The following is a 23,816-nucleotide window of genomic DNA, read 5'->3' as shown; positions in this document are numbered from 1 at the left end:
CGTTTCGGCTGGAGACCGTGTCGAGAAGATGGCGCGCCAACATCCAGCTTCTGCAACAGCGACGGCCGACAATTAGTGAGTGTCACCACCTCCTCGATCGACGGCTTCAAACCTTCAATCAACCAACAAGGAAAACTGGAAGCACATAAAGTTTTAGAACTGTACGGCAGACCTCAGCTTTTCAAACTGTTCAAATCACAAAATTACAGCAATGTAGAACGAACCTTTGTTGCTCATTGTCCCAATTGCATTACCAAGCAGGCTCCCTCCCTTTTCCGGAATGAATCCGAGTGTCGCTGAAGTTCAAACGCCAGCATTAAAGTTAACATCATACCAATTCACTGCTTTAATTTCAAAGTTCAGTTAAAGTATTCATGGCTGGCTACAATATTTAGAATACAGAAGCACAAGTTAGAAGTGCGAGTTTTGTTACCATATTTTAGCTTACCTGTGACTGCAGCTCAGCTTGGTACGTACTAAATTTTACTATTGTTAATTGTTCAGAATCATTTAATTGAAGTTCAAAGTTAAATCTCTTATTTCTAAATTACGTAGATTCAAGCAGCTTTTGAGATGATTGTTGAAGTAGCCCAAGACTAACCGTATTTTACTGAATTTCGATGTGCTCCAGAAACAAGGCTCACTAATAGTTTCAGTCACTAAATTAACTTACAATTTCCGGTTTTATTAATTCTTTTGCTATATTAAGTCAGAGTGTAGCGAATTTTATTACTTCTGACAAACATTCAGTTTTCACACTACACGTGTCAACCTTCAGTTGCCATTCCTCTAGTGCTAATTATATGTACAATAACCATTCTTTTTCAGTTACTATAGTAATTGTCCATAGAACTGGCGACCATAATTTTTCTCAAATCTCAAATATCTAATTACCGCTAGTTAATTGTTAACGTAACGGCCGCATATTTACTTTCTTTATTAACCTTACCCTTTTTCAAAATTAAGTTCCACCAGTTTCATTTGCATTTTTCCTTTCATTTAGATGTAACCTTTTCCTCCCTCTTTACCGACAGATTAACTTCGGTGACGATTGCTTTTCCCAACTTTCCATTAGGTACACACAGTTTAATTTTTCTCTGTCATTAAGGTCGATAAGTGAGGGGGAGGCTACAACTGCAACGAGATGTACTCACTTGAGGTGGGAATTCAACATAAAAGGACGCTGCCGTGAAGAAAAGGAGCTGCAGCAGTGGGGAGGACAGGTGGCTGGATGGCCACAAAAATGTTGTTTGCACCTGCTATCGTAGGCAGTGGAGCTGACTCGGAGATCAGTAAGCATCATGTAATTTCAATGAAAATCTCTGTACAGTGATCATGCTATTACCAGGAGATGCATTCTTAATGGTAGATCCTGATGGTTCCTCAAAGTGCAGAGCAGTGCAATGCGGTGTCGTGACATGTCATCAGCCCAAGGCACTAAGTCTTGCAGCAAATGGTGAGTGTATGACTCTTGGAGAGCTTGGAGTGCTGCAGAGAACACCAGCATATGGTGGAGCCCTGCAACTGCCAGATCTGTTTAGAGTGATCTGTAATCAGGTAACTACGGTATTTCTTATACGATTGGAATAAAAACTGTGACAATTGTTTAAATTTTCTACAAACTGCAATCAAATTTCTGACAGACTTTTTGAATAAACATTTTTCCACACACTGCAATCGATTTCCCACTAACCTATCAATATATCTAGAATAGGGCAGTATCCACAAATAGGAATCTTCCCACACAAAATGGTATTGGTTTAATTAATTAGTCAATCCGTTTTATTTAGTGGAAGGGGGGGGCTATTTAAATAACTCAGTCCTCACCTGAAGCAGCCTAAACGTGACACGTTAGGTTAAAGGGAGGAAGGTACCTCAGTTGAGCTACATCCAGTCAATTTTATTCGATCATTGAAATTAATTAGTCAATTACCTTTATCTCAAAGTTTCTGACATGGAACAGAACAGTATATTAATAGGGTGAAGAGGAAAGGGGATCAGGAACCAACTTTTCAAAAGTGCATGAAGTTTAAAATGTGCGTTTGTATCGGCATAGAGGTAGCAGCAGGGGTTGTGGGAAGGAAAAAGGATTTAGCAGAGGGAGGGATGTCAAAAGGAAAGTGCTCTTCTATAAGTAGCCACATACCAGCTGGGGAAAACCCATGATGTCGTCAGGACTGTGGGGGTAATTATGTGATTTGTGTAATTATTTTGCATAATTAATTTGATGCCAATTTAATATCAAAGGCGCACCAGATATCCCCATACACTACTACCTGCTTAGTAGCCTTCAAGTCATTTTCCCGAAAACTTACCACAGTACCATCCTCACACTTTTGACCTTATCATCCTCCTTTCGTCACCTACATCCCATCTTAGTTCTTTATCATACAATGTTAGTTCATTTATTTTTCCAATTGCGGCCCTAGTCTGACCACAGCCTTCAGGCATTTTTGATTTCCATTCTTTGTCCAATATTCATTCTATCCAAAAAATATTTTTCTTTATCATCTCAAAATCATAATTTTGTAAACTGTACATTGCCTCACTGCCTCCCATCCATGATTTGGTAGAATTTATCATCCTTACAAGACCAAGGGAAACTGGTGAAAGTCTATTGAAACCTTGACTAGAAAGCACACCATCCAGTTTACCTAACCTTTCACATGCAATATGTCATCTTATGAAACAAATGCATACTTAAAATCGTTCGAAATCACGATGAAGATAGCCTATCAGATATGGAAAACAGTCCATGAAACACATTATGCACCCTGAAAATAAAGTTCATATGGTAGTTATTTACGCCAGTTTCCTAGGGATATTGCAGTTCTAATGTAGACAATTTTTAAATGATCATTAAATGGAAACAAGTTTAAATTTATGAGTGCCTCCCAGCATCTCTTATTTTAATTCAATGCAGGACAGGGTTTGCGAATTCATGCAAAACGTTCAGTCTGTGTGTGAGTCAAATTGACTGAATCAGAACTAAACGTGAAATAGATATACCCTTGAGGCACAATGCTAGAACAAATCTAGAGTACCAGCAGCAGCGAGTACTGTTTGTATAAAGCGTTTATTTTGCATTTTGTTTACGACCTTCCACTAAGGAAGGGATTCTATTTGTGTTTATCTGCTCTGCATAGTAACTAACAGTTCTTGATAAAACTTTACGTAGTTTTCGTGTTAGATTTCTTAGTGTTTTCTTGATCGTTTAGAACAGAAAGCGCCCTAAAACCGTCTTTTACTTGTTTCGCGGCCGTTAGCCACTAGTCACTTGAATCAGCAGTTGTCTTGTGACAGCCAGAGCGAGAGCACCAGCAGCAGCGAGTACTGTTTGTATAAATCGTTTATTTTGCATTTTGTTTACGACCTTCCACTAAGGAAGGGATTCTATTTGTGTTTATCTGCTCTGCATAGTAACTAACAGTTCTTAATAAAACTTTACGTAGTTTTCGTGTTAGATTTCTTAGTGTTTTCTTGATCGTTTAGAACAGAAAGCGCCCTAAAACCGTCTTTTGTTTGTTTCGCGGCCGTTAGCCACTAGTCACTTGAATCAGCAGTTGTCTTGTGACAGCCAGAGCGAGAGCACCAGCAGCAGCGAGTACTGTTTGTATAAAGCGTTTATTTTGCATTTTGTTTACGACCTTCCACTAAGGAAGGGATTCTATTTGTGTTTATCTGCTCTGCATAGTAACTAACAGTTCTTGATAAAACTTTGCGTAGTTTTCGTGTTAGATTTCTTAGTGTTTTCTTGATCGTTTAGAACAGAAAGCGCCCTAAAACCGTCTTTTGTTTGTTTCGCGGCCGTTAGCCACTAGTCACTTAAATCAGCAGTTGTCTTGTGACAGCCAGAGCGAGAGCACCAGCAGCAGCGAGTACTGTTTGTATAAAGCGTTTTTGTACTTATTTGCTGCGCTTAGCTTTTAAATAGTTTTTCTGGGAAAACCTAGCGTAGTTTTCGCGTCTCGTATTTCAGTGAGTGTTTCTTGATTATCAGAGTAGCTCATCAGAAGATTATCTTGGGAATTTGTCACCGTATAGACTAGGGTAAACATAGTCATGTGTAGGGACTGTGGTTGTTGTGAGCGGACGCAAGGAGAATTGGCCACACTTCGGGGGCCGGTGGAGGCTTTGTCTGTTAGGCTCATCGAGCTCGAGGCGCAGGCGTCGGCTCGTAGTGGCGTTGGGGCAACTGTGGTGAGACCTATGCCTACTTCGGTGGCCTTGGAATCACATGGAACCCCTGATGTCGCTGCGTCTTCCGGCAGTGAGCATCTTACCGGTCAGCCATCACTCCAGGGTGAATGGCGGACAGTGGTGGGCTCGCGCGTGCCTGGCCGAAAGGCGAAGGTGGGATCTGGCCGCGTGGCAGCTGCCTAACCCCTTTCCAACAGGTACGGGGTGCTTCCTAGTGGTGATGACATCGTTTCCGAGCCACCACAGGATGCCTCGCCTGTTGGGCCAGTGGCCGATTCTCCGGCAAGGTCCCGACAGTCACAGAGGGCGGGCCTATTAGTTATAGGGATCTCCAACGTTAGGTGGGTTATGGAGCCCCTCAGGAAAATAGCGGGTAGGTCGGGGAAGAATGCCAGTGTGCACTCGGTGTGCTTGCCGGGGGGTCTCGTCCGTAATGTGGAGGAGGCCCTTCCGGCAGCTATTGAACGCACTGGGTGTGACCGGCTGCAGATAGTAGCACATGTCGGAACGAATGACGCCTGCCGCTTGGGTTCTGAGGCCATCCTTGGCTCCTTCCGGCGGCTGGCTGATTTGGTGAAGACAACCAGCATCGCACGCGGAGTGCAAGCTGAGCTTAATATCTGCAGCATAGTGCCCAGAGTCGATCGCGGTCCTCTGGTTTGGAGCCGTGTGGAGGGTCTAAACCAGAGGCTCAGACGACTCTGCGACTATAATGGTTGCAAATTCATCGACCTCCGTTATTGGGTGGAGAACTGTAGGGCCCCCCTAGACAGGTCAGGCGTGCACTACACACCGGAAGCAGCTACTAGGGTAGCAGAGTACGTGTGGCGTGCACACGGGGGTTTTTTAGGTTAGAGGGACCCCCCCTTGGGCGAAACGATAAAATACCTGACGGCTTACCAGAGAGGACATTTTCATCGTTGATAACGAACGTCCGTCCTCAGAGACCAAAAACAGGAAAAGTTAACGTAATATTGGTAAACTGCAGGAGTATCCAGGGCAAGGTTCCTGAATTAGTATCTCTTATTGAAGGAAATAGTGCGCATATAGTATTAGGCCCCCCAATGAACCATGGACCTTGCCGTTGGTGGGGAGGCTTGCGTGCCTCAGCGATACAGATAGCCGTACCGTAGGTGCAACCACAACGGAGGGGTATCTGTTGAGAGGCCAGACAAACGTGTGGTTCCTGAAGAGGGGCAGCAGCCTTTTCAGTAGTTGCAAGGGCAACAGTCTGGATGATTGACTGATCTGGCCTTGTAACAATAACCAAAACGGCCTTGCTGTGCTGGTACTGCGAACGGCTGAAAGCAAGGGGAAACTACAGCCGTAATTTTTCCCGAGGGCATGCAGCTTTACTGTATGATTACATGATGATGGCGTCCTCTTGGGTAAAATATTCCGGAGGTAAAATAGTCCCCCATTCGGATCTCCGGGCGGGGACTACTCAAGAGGATGTAGTTATCAGGAGAAAGAAAACTGGCGTTCTACGGATCGGAGCGTGGAATGTCAGATCCCTTAATCGGGCAGGTAGGTTAGAAAATTTAAAAAGGGAAATGGATAGGTTGAAGTTAGATATAGTGGGAATTAGTGAAGTTCGGTGGCAGGAGGAACAAGACTTCTGGTCAGGTGACTACAGGGTTATAAACACAAAATCAAATAGGGGTAATGCAGGAGTAGGTTTAATAATGAATAGGAAAATAGGAATGCGGGTAAGCTACTACAAGCAGCATAGTGAACGCATTATTGTGGCCAAGATAGATACAAAGCCCACACCTACTACAGTAGTACAAGTTTATATGCCAACTAGCTCTGCAGATGACGAAGAAATTGAAGAAATGTATGATGAAATAAAAGAAATTATTCAGATTGTGAAGGGAGACGAAAATTTAATAGTCATGGGTGACTGGAATTCGAGTGTTGGAAAAGGGAGAGAAGGAAACATAGTAGGTGAATATGGATTGGGGGACAGAAATGAAAGAGGAAGCCGCCTGGTAGAATTTTGCACAGAGCACAACATAATCATAACTAACACTTGGTTTAAGAATCATGAAAGGAGGTTGTATACATGGAAGAACCCTGGAGATACTAAAAGGTATCAGATAGATTATATAATGGTAAGACAGAGATTTAGGAACCAGGTTTTAAATTGTAAGACATTTCCAGGGGCAGATGTGGACTCTGACCACAATCTATTGGTTATGACCTGTAGATTAAAACTGAAGAAACTGCAAAAAGGTGGGAATTTAAGGAGATGGGACCTGGATAAACTAAAAGAACCAGAGGTTGTACAGAGATTCAGGGAGAGCATAAGGGAGCAATTGACAGGAATGGGGGAAATAAATACAGTAGAAGAAGAATGGGTAGCTTTGAGGGATGAAGTAGTGAAGGCAGCAGAGGATCAAGTAGGTAAAAAGACGAGGGCTAGTAGAAATCCTTGGGTAACAGAAGAAATATTGAATTTAATTGATGAAAGGAGAAAATATAAAAATGCAGTAAGTGAAACAGGCAAAAAGGAATACAAACGTCTCAAAAACGAGATCGACAGGAAGTGCAAAATGGCTAAGCAGGGATGGCTAGAGGACAAATGTAAGGATGTAGAGGCCTATCTCACTAGGGGTAAGATAGATACCGCCTACAGGAAAATTAAAGAGACCTTTGGAGATAAGAGAACGACTTGTATGAATATCAAGAGCTCAGATGGAAACCCAGTTCTAAGCAAAGAAGGGAAAGCAGAAAGGTGGAAGGAGTATATAGAGGGTCTATACAAGGGCGATGTACTTGAGGACAATATTATGGAAATGGAAGAGGATGTAGATGAAGATGAAATGGGAGATACGATACTGCGTGAAGAGTTTGACAGAGCACTGAAAGACCTGAGTCGAAACAAGGCCCCCGGAGTAGACAATATTCCATTGGAACTACTGACGGCCGTGGGAGAGCCAGTCCTGACAAAACTCTACCATCTGGTGAGCAAGATGTATGAAACAGGCGAAATACCCTCAGACTTCAAGAAGAATATAATAATTCCAATCCCAAAGAAAGCAGGTGTTGACAGATGTGAACATTACCGAACTATCAGTTTAATAAGTCACAGCTGCAAAATACTAACACGAATTCTTTACAGACGAATGGAAAAACTAGTAGAAGCCAACCTCGGGGAAGATCAGTTTGGATTCCGTAGAAACACTGGAACACGTGAGGCAATACTGACCTTACGACTTATCTTAGAAGAAAGATTAAGGAAAGGCAAACCTACGTTTCTAGCATTTGTAGACTTAGAGAAAGCTTTTGACAATGTTGACTGGAATACTCTCTTTCAAATTCTAAAGGTGGCAGGGGTAAAATACAGGGAGCGAAAGGCTATTTACAATTTGTACAGAAACCAGATGGCAGTTATAAGAGTCGAGGGACATGAAAGGGAAGCAGTGGTTGGGAAGGGAGTAAGACAGGGTTGTAGCCTCTCCCCAATGTTGTTCAATCTGTATATTGAGCAAGCAGTAAAGGAAACAAAAGAAAAATTCGGAGTAGGTATTAAAATTCATGGAGAAGAAATAAAAACTTTGAGGTTCGCCGATGACATTGTAATTCTGTCAGAGACAGCGAAGGACTTGGAAGAGCAGTTGAATGGAATGGACAGTGTCTTGAAAGGAGGATATAAGATGAACATCAACAAAAGCAAAACAAGGATAATGGAATGTAGTCTAATTAAGTCGGGTGATGCTGAGGGAATTAGATTAGGAAATGAGACACTTAAAGTAGTAAAGGAGTTTTGCTATTTGGGGAGCAAAATAACTGATGATGGTCGAAGTAGAGAGGATATAAAATGTAGGCTGGCAATGGCAAAGAAAGCGTTTCTGAAGAAGAGAAATTTGTTAACATCGAGTATAGATTTAAGTGTCAGGAAGTCATTTCTGAAAGTATTTGTATGGAGTGTAGCCATGTATGGAAGTGAAACATGGACGATACATAGTTTGGACAAGAAGAGAATAGAAGCTTTCGAAATGTGGTGCTACAGAAGAATGCTGAAGATAAGGTGGGTAGATCACGTAACTAATGAGGAGGTACTGAATAGGATTGGGGAGAAGAGAAGTTTGTGGCACAACTTGACTAGAAGAAGGGATCGGTTGGTAGGACATGTCCTGAGGCATCAAGGGATCACAAATTTAGCATTGGAGGGCAGCGTGGAGGGTAAAAATCGTAGGGGGAGACCAAGAGATGAATACACTAAGCAGATTCAGAAGGATGTAGGTTGCAGTAGGTACTGGGAGATGAAGAAGCTTGCACAGGATAGAGTAGCATGGAGAGCTGCATCAAACCAGTCTCAGGACTGAAGACCACAACAACAACATAGTATTAGGAACGGAAAGTTGGTTAAAACCGGAAGTGAACAGTAACGAAATCCTAGACACAGAATGGAATATATACCGCAAGGATAGGATAAACGCCAATGGTGGAGGAGTATTTATAGCAGTAAAGAATTCAATAATATCCAGTGAAGTTATTAGCGAATGCGAATGTGAAATAATCTGGGTTAAGTATCAAAGGTGGGTCAGATATGATAGTCGGATGCTTCTATAGACCACCTGCATCAGCAACCGTAGTAGTTGAGCGCCTCAGAGAGAACCTGCAGAACGTCGTGAAGAAGTTTCGTGATCATACTATTGTAATAGGGGGAGACTTCAATCTACCAGGTATAGAATGGGATAGTCACACAATCAGAACTGGAGCCAGGGACAGAGACTCTTGTGACATTATCCTGACTGCCTTGTCCGAGAATTACTTCGAGCAGATAGTTAGAGAACCAACTCGTGAAGCTAACGTTTTAGACCTCATAGCAACAAATAGACCGGAACTTTTCGACTCCGTGAATGTAGAAGAGGGTATCAGTGATCATAAGTCAGTGGTTGCATCAATGACTACAAGTGTAATAAGAAATGCCAAGAAAGGAAGGAAAATATATTTGCTTAACAAGAGTGATAGGGCACAAATCGCAGAATATCTGAGTGACCACCATCAAACGTTCATTTCTGAGGAAGAGGATGTGGAACAAAAATGGAAAAAATTCAGAAACATCGTCCAGTACGCCTTAGATAAGTTCGTACCGACTAAGTTCCAAAGCGAGGGGAAAGATCCACCGTGGTATAACAATCATGTACGAAAGGTACTACGGAAACAAAGAAAGCTTCATCATAGGTTTAAGAGTAGTCGAATCATAGCTGATAAGGAAAAGCTGAACGAAGTGAAAAAGAGCGTAAAGAGAGCAATGAGAGAAGCATTCAACGAATTCGAACATAAAACATTGGCAAACAATCTAAACAAGAACCCTAAAAAGTATTGGTCATATGTAAAATCGGTAAGCGGATCTAAATCCCCTATTCAGTCACTCGTTGACCACGATGGCACCGAAACAGAGGACGACCGAAGAAAGGCAGAAATACTGAATTCAGTGTTCCGAAACTGTTTCACTGCGGAGAATCGTAACACGGTCCCTGACTTCAGCCGTCGCACGGACGCCAAAATGGAAAATATTGAAATAAACGATATCGGAATTGAAAAACAACTGCTATCACTTAGTAGCGGAAAAGCATCCGGACCAGACGAGATACCCTTAAGATTCTACAGTGATTATGCTAAAGAACTTGCCCCCTTTCTATCAGCAATTTATCGTAGATCGCTGGAAGAACGTAAAGTACCTAGCGACTGGAAGAAAGCGCAGGTCGTTCCCATTTTCAAGAAGGGTCATAAATCAGATGCGAATAATTATAGGCCTATTTCGCTTACGTCAATCTGTTGTAGAATAATGGAACATGTTTTGTGTTCTCGTATTATGACGTTCTTAGATAATACAAATCTCCTTCATCATAACCAACATGGATTCCGCAAACAGAGATCATGTGAAACTCAGCTCGCCCTATTTGCCCAAGAAATTCACAGTGCCGTAGACACTGGCGAGCAGATTGATGCCGTATTCCTGGACTTCAGGAAGGCATTTGATACGGTTCCGCACTTACGTTTAGTGAAAAAAATACGAGCTTACGGAATATCGGACCAGGTTTGTGATTGGATTCAGGATTTCCCAGAAGAAAGAACACCACATGTCATTCTTAACGGTTCAAAATCTGCAGATGTAGAGGTAATTTCGGGAGTACCGCAGGGAAGCGTGATAGGACCTTTATTGTTTACAATATACATAAATGACTTAGTTGACAACATCGGTAGCTCCGTGAGGCTATTTGCAGATGACACGGTTGTCTACAAGAAAGTAGCAACATCAGAAGACTCGTACGTACTCCAGGAGGACCTGCAGAGGATTAATGCATGGTGCGACAGCTGGCAGCTTTCCCTAAACGTAGATAAATGTAATATAATGCGCATACATAGGGGCAGAAATCCATTCCAGTACGATTATGCCATAGGTGGTAAATCATTGGAAGCGGTAACGACCGTAAAATACTTAGGAGTTACTATCCGGAGCGATCTGAAGTGGAATGATCACATAAAACAAATAGTGGGAAAAGCAGGCGCCAGGTTGAGATTCATAGGAAGAATTCTAAGAAAATGTGACTCATCGACGAAAGAAGTAGCTTACAAAACGCTTGTTCGTCCGATTCTTGAGTATTGCTCATCAGTATGGGACCCTTACCAGGTTGGATTAATAGAAGAGATAGACATGATCTAGCGAAAAGCAGCGCGATTCGTCATGGGGACATTTAGTCAGCGCGAGAGCGTTACGGAGATGCTGAACAAGCTCCAGTGGCGGACACTTCAAGAAAGGCGTTACGCAATACGGAGAGGTTTATTATCGATATTACGAGAGAGCACATTCCGGGAAGAGATGGGCAACATATTACTACCGCCCACATATATCTCGCGTAATGATCACAACGAAAAGATCCGAGAAATTAGAGCAAAAACGGAGACTTACAAGCAGTCGTTCTTCCCACGCACAATTCGTGAATGGAACAGGGAAGGGGGGATCAGATAGTGGTACAATAAGTACCCTCCGCCACACACCGTAAGGTGGCTCGCGGAGTATAGATGTAGATGTACGCAATAGAATAATCAACGATATAAAAGATTGTGGTCTTAGCAGAGGATCTTAAGGATATTTTATCAAAATTATTGAATATGACAGAGGTGGCGACATATATTCGAATCAAATATATGATAGATGCCTACTATTTAGTTTATTACGGAGAGTCATGAGAATGAGAAATAATCTAAATAAATCTTTTAACTGTGCGAGGCAGATATGTGGCTTACAGGTTTGGAAACGTACTCAGTGAGGGTCAGAATTAGCTTATAATCAAAATATAAAATTATTAATCCTTACGTGGCCACTTTTTGGCAAACTGCCTGTTGTCTCCTGTCTCGGGCTCTTCCGACGACGCTTCTTTCATGATTTTTCTGACGTTTCGCCAGCGCGAGTGGCTCCACCACCACCCATGGGCGGTGAAGCTTTGACAATGCCAGTCACCTATTGCATTCCACTGCTTAAGCCCTCAAAAGTTGAACAAAATTTCTAAAATGAAGGAAAAATTTCACGGCATTCGCTTAAGAGCTGCTACAAATTCGTCGGGCAATAGACTGTGCCCAGCCGGCTGCTGTCACCAAGCGGTTCTAGGCGCTTCAGTCTGGAACCGCGCTGCTGCTACGATCACAGGTTCAAATCTTGCCTCGGGCGTGGATGTGTGCGATGTCCATAGGTTAGTTAGGTTTAAGTAGTTCTAAGTCGAGGGTACCGATGACCTCAGATGTTAAGTCCCATAGTGCTTAGAGCCATTAGACCGCGCCGCTCGAACTATCAATACAACCGGCACTGCTAAGAGTATCCTACGACTTCCACAGCGTCAGCAACAGGTTATACACAACGCTCCTAACTACTCTGAGGGTCAGTAAAACTTTGAAACATGTATCTATTTTGTACGAACTGTAAATAAATAGTTGCCACTATTAAAATTCTAACTGTTATATATATTTGTATACGCAAAAAATAATCCAGAGTTATGTAACTTTCTCGTGGTTAAAAAGTTTTACAGCGATAGCTGAGTACCCGTCTCAAAACCAAAACTTTGAAAAAAGAGTGATCTCGATCGCTGGCGATAAGTATCCGAAAGGCAACGTCAGTAAACGGACATACATCTCTCAAATGTAAAGTGTGTTATTCTATCACAATTTTTGTGGAAATTATTTCAGGCCTCAGAATCGGTCATTTGTAGTGCACAGGCTTGTAGTTATTTCCGAGTGTTCCCTCACGATCTTCCCCCACGTACCTAAAAAAAATCACCACCTATTTCCCCTCTGCTCTCCCGTCCTCTCTGTCCTCTCACTCCTCTCTCTCTCTCTCTCTCTCTCTCTCTCTCTCTCTCTCTCTCTCTCTCTCTGTACGTCACATACACCCAAACTTATGAACACACACACGCACACACACACACACACACACACACACACACACACACACACACACAAAAGATGCTTGGAATAACACTGCAAATTTTTAGCGTAATTCTTATTGGTCCTTCTCTGAGACTCTTTACGTAACTGTTTTCTACTTTCCAAACATGACTCTTAAAGCGACAATTTCTCGGGAAATCAGTATGCGCTACACTGAAGCCACTGACATTAAATGGTTCGGAAACTTGCTCTGCAGTCTTCTTCGCTACAAAGAAGGATTTTTTGCTTGGATTAATCGTTTATCGGATCGCTGGCCATATTGAAACGTAAGCCGATTGGTTCCAGCATTTTGCGTCCCGTGTATGAACTTCCCTTGACAGTCTCGTGAATGTAAGCGGTTCAAAGACTAACACAATTCTCTTTTTCACGTTTCCATCGACGGACAGTTGCTGCTTCGCAGCTGAGCCGAGATATGATCTGCGTACTGCTACTCGATATTCTCCTAGATTGTTAGTTCTTAACTACATTAGTACCAGTTTCTTCTTAGTCCATATAAATAATGACGATTATTGGTGATTTATGACACTAAACGGTGAGACTATCAGCGACATTGGTCAAAATAAATACAGACGAAACGTGTGAAAATATATCAAAAAACATTTAAACGCAATTCATATCCTCACACAACTATTGCAATCCTGGCTTTGTTAGATATGTAAATGGCCAGTCATAAAAATTACAGAAAATACTGCAGAACAAGTAGATAAAAACAAGCCTAAAATACCACTACAGACACTGTTAAAAAGGGGACGGGTGGGTGTGGCTGGGAGGCTACTTAGATATAGTAAGTGACTAAGTCACTCTGAGACACATTAAAATCTCATGGCCAAAATTTGATGAAGCAGTTCTCACACAAAAAAAAAAAAAAAAAAAAAAAAAAACATGAACGACATTCGCCTCACAATGTTAAAATACAAGGCAAATTCAGTATGTAACACACTCAATTAATATCGTGCCGTATAGACAGCTGTATTCTACATCTATGAAACACTGCAGTCGGTGGGTCTCCTCGCGAAGTAAGAGAGAGCCTTGTGTCAGTGGGCAATGTCCCACTCTAAGTCAGTCATCATTACGTGGCCACTCGAGTGACGAGAGTCTGTGAATCTGTCTGCATTTGTCTGTGCCTGATATAGATATTTTCTCATGTCTTCAGCGCGACAAAATTAATTAATTAGTACTTAAAATTTGTTTCGTTTGCGACATATGCTGTTGAAAAAGATGAAATTTGAAACGAAGCTGCATGCAGTATGAGACATTTTCGCAGTACCCCCCTCACAACCCCTGTATCCCGCTCTCCCTCCCACACCCATAACTACTTACTCTCTGAGCAAAGAGAGCGTCGCAGGTGACCCTGACCTAGGGCACACCCGAAGTTTCACCTGCTCTTCGAGTGATCAACTGCATACGCATTCACTTTCGAACTATATTAGTCGCATGTGGTAATCAGTTTTTAAGTTGTCAGCTGTGTGCGGAGGAAAATACAAGTTAATTTGACACTAAAGCATTTTCCTTCCCATTTTCCGAGACTTAAGCCTCTCTGTGAATGCTAAGAAGGACTAGTGATAGGTATGGCTAAAAATGCTTAATAGAATACTCATGCTCACAAAGGGATATTCTTCTATGTATTTGAAGAGACGCGGGGACTATTTTTATCCTGTATCATTGTGAACCGCTTTTTAAGAAATTCAAATGATTCGTATTGCAAGCTTCTGAATCTATAAATTGCAACCAAGAATTTAATAAAACGGCAAAGGTAATGTAAATCAGAACACTGGGAGGAGCTGTGGTCGAAATAACAATTGATTTATTGATCCTTAACATCATATGACAAAAGATGACTAAAGAAATGCCACGTAGACATTTTTTCTGACGAACGCTTTCAATAATATGTGGTCTAAGGTTAACAGAGTGATCAGCTGGGGATCAACGCACCACCCTAATCGGAACTAGTAGCTTTATCTGATTTCATAAATGTGAATCCGTGATATGGCTCAAAAACTATGCTATCAAACATCTATACACTACTATTACATAAAGAAAATTATGGTTCCAATGACGAGGGTGCTGAGAAGCATATATTGAAGCCCTACGCCATAGCATGTGACACTTTACCGTACTGCAGGTGACACAGAAATTTCTCAGATTGGTCTACAAATTTTCCACTCGAGCTGCTCAAACAAACATGAAAAATAACACAAGGTAGTAGCAATATTTGACTGCAAAGCTACATTTCTTCTGTTCCTCTCCTTCTCACAAATTGATGGTGTCCTCGCTCACTGTTAAAAACATACTAAATTGACTCGCACATGCTGTGCTCACCGTAGATAGTACAAAGTATTGCCCAAGATCTACCATTCAGGCACTCGCGAACCACTCACAAAAGCCATCACAAATATCACTGCACAATAGTGCAGAAAACCACATGCGAAAACCACAAGCGAATAACCACAGCGAATAACAATCGCATAAGATGCGATAGCTCATGCGTGTAACCAGACTCGAATAAAATATCCATACGTGAGAAACATCGCACCAAAGACGACATTCATAGACGAAAAACACACCAAAAATTCATTGCACCACTGGCGATGACGATAATCAGCCCACAGCAAAGACACATTGCACTGGGCCATGTGTTAAGGGGCGGCTCAGTGTCTGGAAGTGATGAGTAATAATCTGCAATCAGTGAAACCTTCAGCGCGACTGTGGTCTCCCTGTTGCCAGACACGACGAGATGAAGAAATGTATTGTGTATTTACACTGAAGAGTCAAAGAAATTGGTACACCAGCCTAATATCGTGTGGGGACCCAGCGAGTACGCAGAAGTGCCGCAACACGAAGTGGCATGGACTCACCTAATGTCTGAAGTAGTGCAGGAGGTAACTGACACCATGAATCCTGTAGGGCTGTCAATAAATCCGTAAGAGTACGAGGGTTGGCGATCTCTTCTGAACAGCACATTGTAAGGTACTAAGGTCTGCGGATTTTGGTTGCCAGCTGAAGTGTTTAAACTCATAAGAGTGTTCCTAGAGGCACTCTGTAGGAATGCTGGACGTGCGGGGTGTTGCCTTGTCCTACTGAAGCTGGCCAATTCCGTCGGAATTGCGATGCGACTATCCGAATTTACTGTATTATTATTAGACCATGCGGCATCTGACTTCCGGAAAGCGGCTTTCGTGTGTAATAGGTTTGAATAGACACCCTAAGGTGATCCAATTACTACACGGAATTTTTGGAGTAAATAATGATAATGGCGCGTAACAAACTTATTTTTAGGTCTACATTTGATTATTAGTAGCATTGATAATCTCTTTGAAGTGACTCAACAGGGAGCACTAAATTCTCTTTGTTTGATATTGCCTAGCAGGAGGACATTATTCATTTAAAACAATACCATAGCCTGAAATCGTTTAACAATACATAAACACGCATGATAAACACTTGAACTTGTTTTAGGTTAATGTAAACTACACAAATTGTAATTACTGAATATAATGTTATTGAGCTTGCATTATGCTGAAGGCACAATGTGTACTGTGGTGGCAGCAATTTCCTTGAACGCTTAATCAAAGAACAATATAGATCAGCTTGTCAATATAGTTACTGAAAACACTAATTGAGAATCAAGTTGCTTGGACGGAACCGAGTAATTTTTTACTATGGCAATATACTGATAAGCCGCCACATCGAGCTGGATAGTAATTAAGGTGGCACAATACCTGGTATCTTCCATCCGTTGCATGAAGCGGCGTCTTATGGCAATTTCGGAGTTAATTCTGACTATTTTCTCTTGTAATATAGCTACGCCGATACTCACACACTGTAACTTTTCACTGATGTTGCAGCACATAGAAATCACTGGATATGGGGTAATAATGAGCTATTTCCTTTAAATAATTGATTACACTCAGGGAATGCAATTTAAACCACAAAATTATTATTGCCTCCAAAATTTACACTCTGTAAAGAACTTCGTTTGACTATTACACAAACTGATTCACAAAACATAAATGTACTGGTAATGGCGTCGGTATAACAACCACTGTTCATAATAAAACTCTTGTAACATAACTTCTAGTTCGTTGCTACCGAAGTGAGCTCACCAATGGACCTCATCAGCTATTGAGATCACCATACGCCGTTGGATGCGGCTACTGGTCCCTTCACACCTCCCTGTTGGCGCAAGCCACTCGTCACAATTACCACAGCATTGCACCATGCAGTGCCACGTACCTCAGACCGGGAAACCGTACTATTTTGCCTCTTACAGGCCATCTCCGTCGAAATACCGCGTCTTACAAGCCTTAATGTCCATTTAGCTTGTAGCCATACGATAAATGTAGTCCATATCTGTTTTCAGCTCACTTCTAAATGGTCTGTTAGTAACGTTACCGTACCACACACTGGCAGTCGCTTTTACGCCACTTAATACTTGTTCTACCTCAGAGCGACGCCAACTTACTTCTACCGTCAATATTACACGCCAACCTGTACACTGTTCTCATTCTCGGGGATTCCCCCCACATCTAAATATTATTGTGCTTTACACCAAGTTCTCTATTTACAATTAAACATGCCATAGAATTACAATATTCAATTACAGTCATTTTCATATATTACAGTAATATTACATTTATATTTTTACTCCACGTAACAATATTATTTAGTATCATTCTTTTGTTATTTCGCTGTCAGAGTGCAGCACAAGCCAGACACTGTCTCCCGCATAGCATTCTTTAATTTATCTGCCACCAGGCGGAAGCACCTCCGCTTTGCCTTCTATTCTGGCCCAAAGATGGTATAAGCGTCCACCTTCTCTACCGCTGCGCCTTGACTATGCCTGGTATTTACTAGATGGCATGTTATCACATTACAGAATTCATAATGGACATGAATGAACCATACAGGATGCTTACATACGTGTTTCTTGTCAGAGACCTATCTATACGTATCAGGGGCTCCATATCACTCCATCTGCACACGTCATACTCCATTACACAGCCTCCACCAGCTTGTATAGTACCCTGCTGACATGCAGGGTGCATGTATTCATGAGATTGTCTTCATACCCATACACTTCCATCCGCCCGATACAATCTGAAACGAGACTTGTCCGACGAGGCAACATCAGGAATGTAGGTGTTGACGCGCCCAGGAGAGACGTAAAGCACTGTGCCATGCAGTCATGAAGGGTACACAAGTTGGCCGTCAGATCCGAAAGTCCATATCGATGATGTTTCGTTGAATGGTTCGCACACTGACACTTGTTGACGGCCACGCATTGAAATCTGAAGCAATTTGAGGAAGGTTTGCAATTTTGTCACGTTGAACGATACCCTGCAGTCGTCCTTGGTCCCGTTCATGCAGGATCTTCGTCCCGCCTTGGTGATGTCGGAGATTTGATGTTTTCCCGGATTCCTGATATTCGCAGTACACTTGTAAAATGGTCGTAAGGAAAAATCCCCACTTCACCACTACCTCAGAGATGCGGCGTCCCATCGCTCGTGCGCCGACTAGAACACTACGTTCAGACTCACTTAAATCTTGAGAACCTGCCAGTGTAGCAGCACTAACCGATCTAACAACTGTACCAGACAATTGTTGTGTTATTTAGGCGTTTCCGACCGCAGCGCCGTATTCTAGCTGTTTGCATATCTCCGTATTTAAATACGCACGCCTATTCCAGATTCTTTGGTGTTTCAGTGTAAGAGTTGAAAGTATAAACGAAAATGAATATGAAGCACTGACATCGGGAGGCAAGTATCAGTTTTCACATTTGATCAAGAGTTAATTGAAATAAAGGTTACCAAATGTTATCAAGAAAGAAAATTGAGGGCTGAGACGAGCAAGACATGAGGTGCAATAGTAGAGCGTAACGGCGTGTTACCTAATGTCTACGCCACATCATTTTCCCCTTTATGTATACAACAGCCTCAGCTGTCTTTGTATGGCTATAAATCATGTGGATCATTTTCGGCTCGCTACCAGTAAACAACACACTCTCTTCTCCTGTAAGTGCGCGAGAAAGACAGCCAGACTTTCGCCCACCACGTGGTCCTTTATAATGAGCGCTGACTTTATACTGACTTCTCCAGAACACTGACAAAAGTGTGTCTGAGTGACCCTGCTGGATCCCGTTTAAAAACCCGACCATTGCAAGAAAACAGCAAACTGTCATGGTGGGCACACACATTTTTCTATTTCTATTCTAAACGGTCTTTCAACAAAAAGGAACGTCCGTCTTACAAGCAAGTGCCGAGGGAATTCTGCTACCTTCCTGATCTTACCCGCCAACTATCTCTCAGGAACAAAACCCTTAAAACCAAGAAGTTTAGCCGGCCAGGGTGGCCGAGCGGTTCTGGGCTCTTCAGTCTGGAACCGCCCGTCCGCTACGGTCGCAGATTCGAATCCTGCCTCGGGCATGGATGTGTGTGATGTCCTTAGATTAGTTAGGTTTAAGTAGTTCTAAGGTCTAGGGGACTGATGATCTTAGAAGTTAAGTCCCATAGTGCTCAGAGCCATTTGAACCATAAAAACTATTTGACCCAAAAATTTGATTTTTACACATCTTCTTCACTGATACCTTCCCCCGGTATATGACTTAATTTTTTTTCGATGTTCAACGCAGTTATTGTGCAGCATTAGATGTAGTAAACCATTGCACGAAATTTTGAAGAGTTTGCAGAGGTAAAAGTCCATAGCGTATAATTTCTATATGGTCGATTTTAGTTGCCACTAGATATTTCAAAAAATTACATTCAAACGAATAAAAATCATTAAGTAAGACACTTCGATATTGTTTTACATTTTCAAATGCGCTGTATTGAAATTATCATCCTCACTTTCCTCTCGGAGACACATGGGAGATTTCCTAAGAAGTAAAATGTTGTATCCCAATCTGTGAAATCTGCAGTCTAGGGTATAGGTACCAGCAGAAGTAAATATTGGTATGTGGGTCACGAGCCGTGCGCGAATGCCTCGTTTGGTAAGAGTACCAACCAAGATAGCCGAGATTCTGGTTTCAGTGCTGCTCCAGCACGTTCGTATCAGCTAGAAGTCTCCATAGTAACGCACACAGAGCAAAACATTCTTTGAAGCGAGAATACACTGGTGTGCGCAACTTATGGATGAACAGAATTTCCGCATGACGTGTCGCTGGCAAGTAACCTAGCTCTATGGAACTTGGAGCATACACAGAAAGAAAGAAAGAACTGCTATATAGAAGGTAAACGAAAGAAATATGCACTGACACAAACAGAAATAACACTTTTATTCAAAGAGAATAATTATAATTAGTTATTAAACGTAGCCATGATCGTGTATAAGTTTCTTCTTTTTATTTTTGGATGACCAGTTTCGACAACTTATACGCGACCACAAGTGCGTTTATTAAATTATTGCAATACTATTAAGTCGCTGTTTCCTGGAAGAATATTCGCAAAACTTTGAGAGTAATTATACTGAAGTCACAGGGATTGAATATGGTCCCCTGGGCATTAGAAAATGCGGGACGTCGCTCTTAATGGAGTATGTGGTCGCTACGGACGGCACTGTATCGTGCTCACATGCTGGCCACAGGCTTGATAAGGAGTCCTTGTGGTGGGCTTACCATTCCTACCTAGTGCGTTTGACTGCTGCTGGATGGACGTTGATGTACGTGAACTTGCTGATGCATTTCACCCCAATGCATCCCACAGGTGGTCGATGCTCTTGAAGTCAGGGTAACAGGAAGAACTGTCCATTCACGGAATATCCTCGTGTTCCAAGAGCCCCTCCAACCACGTAGTTTGATGCAGTCGAGCATTGTCATCCATACAGATGAACTCAGGGCCAAATACCCTGTTGAAAAGAGATATGGGAAAGCACTTTGTAAGATATCATGGTCTCCTGACCTTCATTGCTTACATATTCCGCCCTCACAATCATATTCCGCACATCAAGACGCATCATTACAACCCAAACTCGATAAGATAATGTCAATGTTGCATGAAATCATGTAAACGATATGCAAATAACAAGTAAATCGCAAATGCACACCGAGGTTGAAATACTCGAGGCTGGCGTACACACACACATTCAAGACACGATGGTCACAAAAGCTTTTAGTTCGGGAGAGGCAAACCGCACGCCAGGAGGCTGGGCCCTTCAGAGGATGAGTCAACCTATCTACGTCAGCTGGCAACCGCCCGTAGACCAGACAGCGTTTGCCCGAGTGAAAGGGAGAACGACCCCGTGTTCGGCTTAAAGGCAAATTCCGCTACATTTCGTGGGATCGCCCAGCATACACATTATTTACAAACATAGCACGCAGTTACAGAGGTTTTCACAGGAAGACAACAAACGCCAAACACCGATGCTACAGATTTCTGAATTGGTCGCCTTAAACGAAATGCCATTCTCCCGTTTGAAAAGAGCAATGCTGCTTGGCAGACGATATTCGTGACGCCTTGAGCTGAAGGAGTAATGGAAGAGACTGAAAGATATACTCCTTCACGTCTGGCACGGAGAGGGGCTGTTGCATTGTCGCTCTTGGAGCGAGAACACATAACGAGAGTGTGTGCACTTGTACGTGCACTCAAAGAGCGAGGAACAAGTCTCTCCTCAGTACTTCACTGGGAGAGCACCTCTGTCAAGAGCGAATCGGAGTGCGACTCTATATTGAGTCCTTGCGATTAAGCGTTGTTCACTTTGTTGGGTGCCACACTTATTGTGTGGTCTGAACGGACAGAGTTATAGTTAAATGCCTGCCTGCGAATTTTTGTGTGGCATCGCAATGGACTGGTTATCTGACTGGTGTAATACGCCAATAGTTAGACTAGGGGCGAATAGAAGTCCTTGACTTCATCAAGGCGTAGGGAGAGTTTGATTGGCGTAGGTCAATCCAGATAGAACGAGAGTTATCTTATTTGTCAGCAGCGAGTGGCACAGACAGCAGTCATCACAGCTTACGGTATTGTGCGCTGCATCTCTTGCGAGGCCCATATTTCCTTCACAACAATACACTTCACTGCATTTCACATGCGATAGCCTCGACCATACCTAGCAACATTCTAACGGATAATTGCTCAAGTTGAGTAGGCACGGCTCTCAGCCATTCTGCCTAGTCAATAACTTTCTTGAACCTTGTGTAGAGATTTCATTAGCGAAACCTATCCTTAAGAGGTAACTTCACATTCCGAAAAGAACCCAGAAATAACTTGTTCAGTTCATAACTAAAAGTGCCATTGTGTTTTCTCAGAATTTTTGCAAAAATAAATAATAATTTTCGTTAGTTTCATTTTTTTCTTACACTAACTAGCACTACTCCAGTACCCAAGTATCCCACTAGTTACGTAAGAAATTTTGTGAATTTTTGTGTCAACTCCAGAATATATTTATTGCTGAAAGTTCTTCAGGCATTTCTCTTTAGACCGTTAGGGGCGTCTGTCTGACTTCTGTAGTAGTGTGGGGTGCAAATTGCATCTTGCATGAGCCACAGGATAAAGGTTACATCTCAGATTAATCCGTTGCACAGAATGACAGAATAGCACCCACACGTTCACCACAGAACTTCACTGTATTAATAACATTGACCTGTGAGTGTATGGTCAGACCACGCAAGCCGCATTATGCTTCCCCACATTGTAGCACCTGGACCACGACAACGATCTCGTTTGACAGAGTCCCTCTGTGTAATATGTGTTTCCCCCTCTCACAATATGAGAGTACGTCCAGTGTTTGGTTTACCTAAGAAATCAACTTTTGGTATATGTGACATTTCTAACAATGTTTGTTATTATCCGAAGAACACTAAAAACAACAAAAGCTAAAAGTACAATAGAATCTTAGTGACTAGAAGTTTCACATTTTATGAGTAAAACGTTCAACAGAATGGCAATGTCACTCGCTGAAAGTAAGTCTCCCATGCCACACCGGAATATTCACTTCGATTACCGCTAACCAACAAGTGTTCAAGGGTCCTCACTTGCCCTTCATTCACGAAACTGATACCCCACTTCTTCAAATTAGCCTTGCACTTTATCACACCTTTTCTGAAACTGTTGACGGTCTTCTACATCCCTTATTGGAGATAGCAGCATGATAGTAGCCTCTCTTTTGCTGTCAGTACTCAAACGTGGTAGGATATGAAAGTGGTGATCATGAAATTTAATAATCGTACGTAATTTTTACACTAACGAGGTAATTTGTGGAAGTTGGATACTTCTTGTACTGCTAAGACTAAACGTTGCTAACGACTTGAGATACCTAAAATGTTGATAAGAGTTTTAGCTAAATTGTTAATGCATATTATATAAAAGTTAGAGAAACGGAATTGAAGAACATGCCCGATAAATAATTTTATGAAGAGCTCTAAGTTAACTGTTGTGTCGTTCGAACAAGGTACAGACCGGGCAAAAGCATCACAGGCCCAAACATGGGAGCTGGTGCCGGTGCCACACAGGTTCGCCACTTGCGTGAGTTCCAGCAGCGCCAAGGGCGGCACTGAGGATGAAGATATGACTTCGCTTCGGCCCATTGCCGGCCGAGTACAATCCGCCAATGACGACGCTACAACGGACTGAAGCCTGATCGGAAGATAAAAGAGCAGCTCTCGACCACTTGGTGATAGATCATCGTCCAGACTAATTTAGATATGGTACGTCGTTAGTGAACTCTTAGGATTGAGCAGACAGTTGCTGTAATCGTGAAGGTTACCTACAATTATTTGTACTTAGCCGTTGAGGGCCTTCTTTTGTGTTATATTACAAGCAGTGTTGCACACTTCAATATTCAAATAGTCACAACGTTCTCCTATCCTGTTACCTGACCCTCGGGCGTAGGTGTATATTAGTGGCAGGAGAAATTGCCTTAGGGCTGTACTGCATCAGAAGCTGTTCCACCATCCGCGCGGGTTAGCCGTGCGGTCCCAGGCACCTTGTCACGGTTCGCGCGGGTGCCCCCGTCGGAGATTCACGTCATCCCACGGGCATGGGTGTGTTTGTTGTGCTTAGCGTAAGTTAGCTTAGGTTAGATTAAGTAGTGTGTAAGCCTAGGGACCGACGAACTCAGCAGTTTGGTCCGCATAGTCCTTACCGCAAATTTCGAAATTTTTTCCCTTCCAAGAACTCATAAACACGGCCTACCGTAACAACAGTGGCAACTCAACCTCCACAGCAATTGCG

This window comes from Schistocerca serialis, chromosome 6 (assembly GCF_023864345.2).
Source record: "Schistocerca serialis cubense isolate TAMUIC-IGC-003099 chromosome 6, iqSchSeri2.2, whole genome shotgun sequence".
Taxonomy (NCBI): Eukaryota; Metazoa; Arthropoda; class Insecta; order Orthoptera; family Acrididae; genus Schistocerca; species Schistocerca serialis.
The sequence above is the reverse complement of the archived record's forward strand: the minus strand, read 5'-3'. Positions refer to the sequence as shown.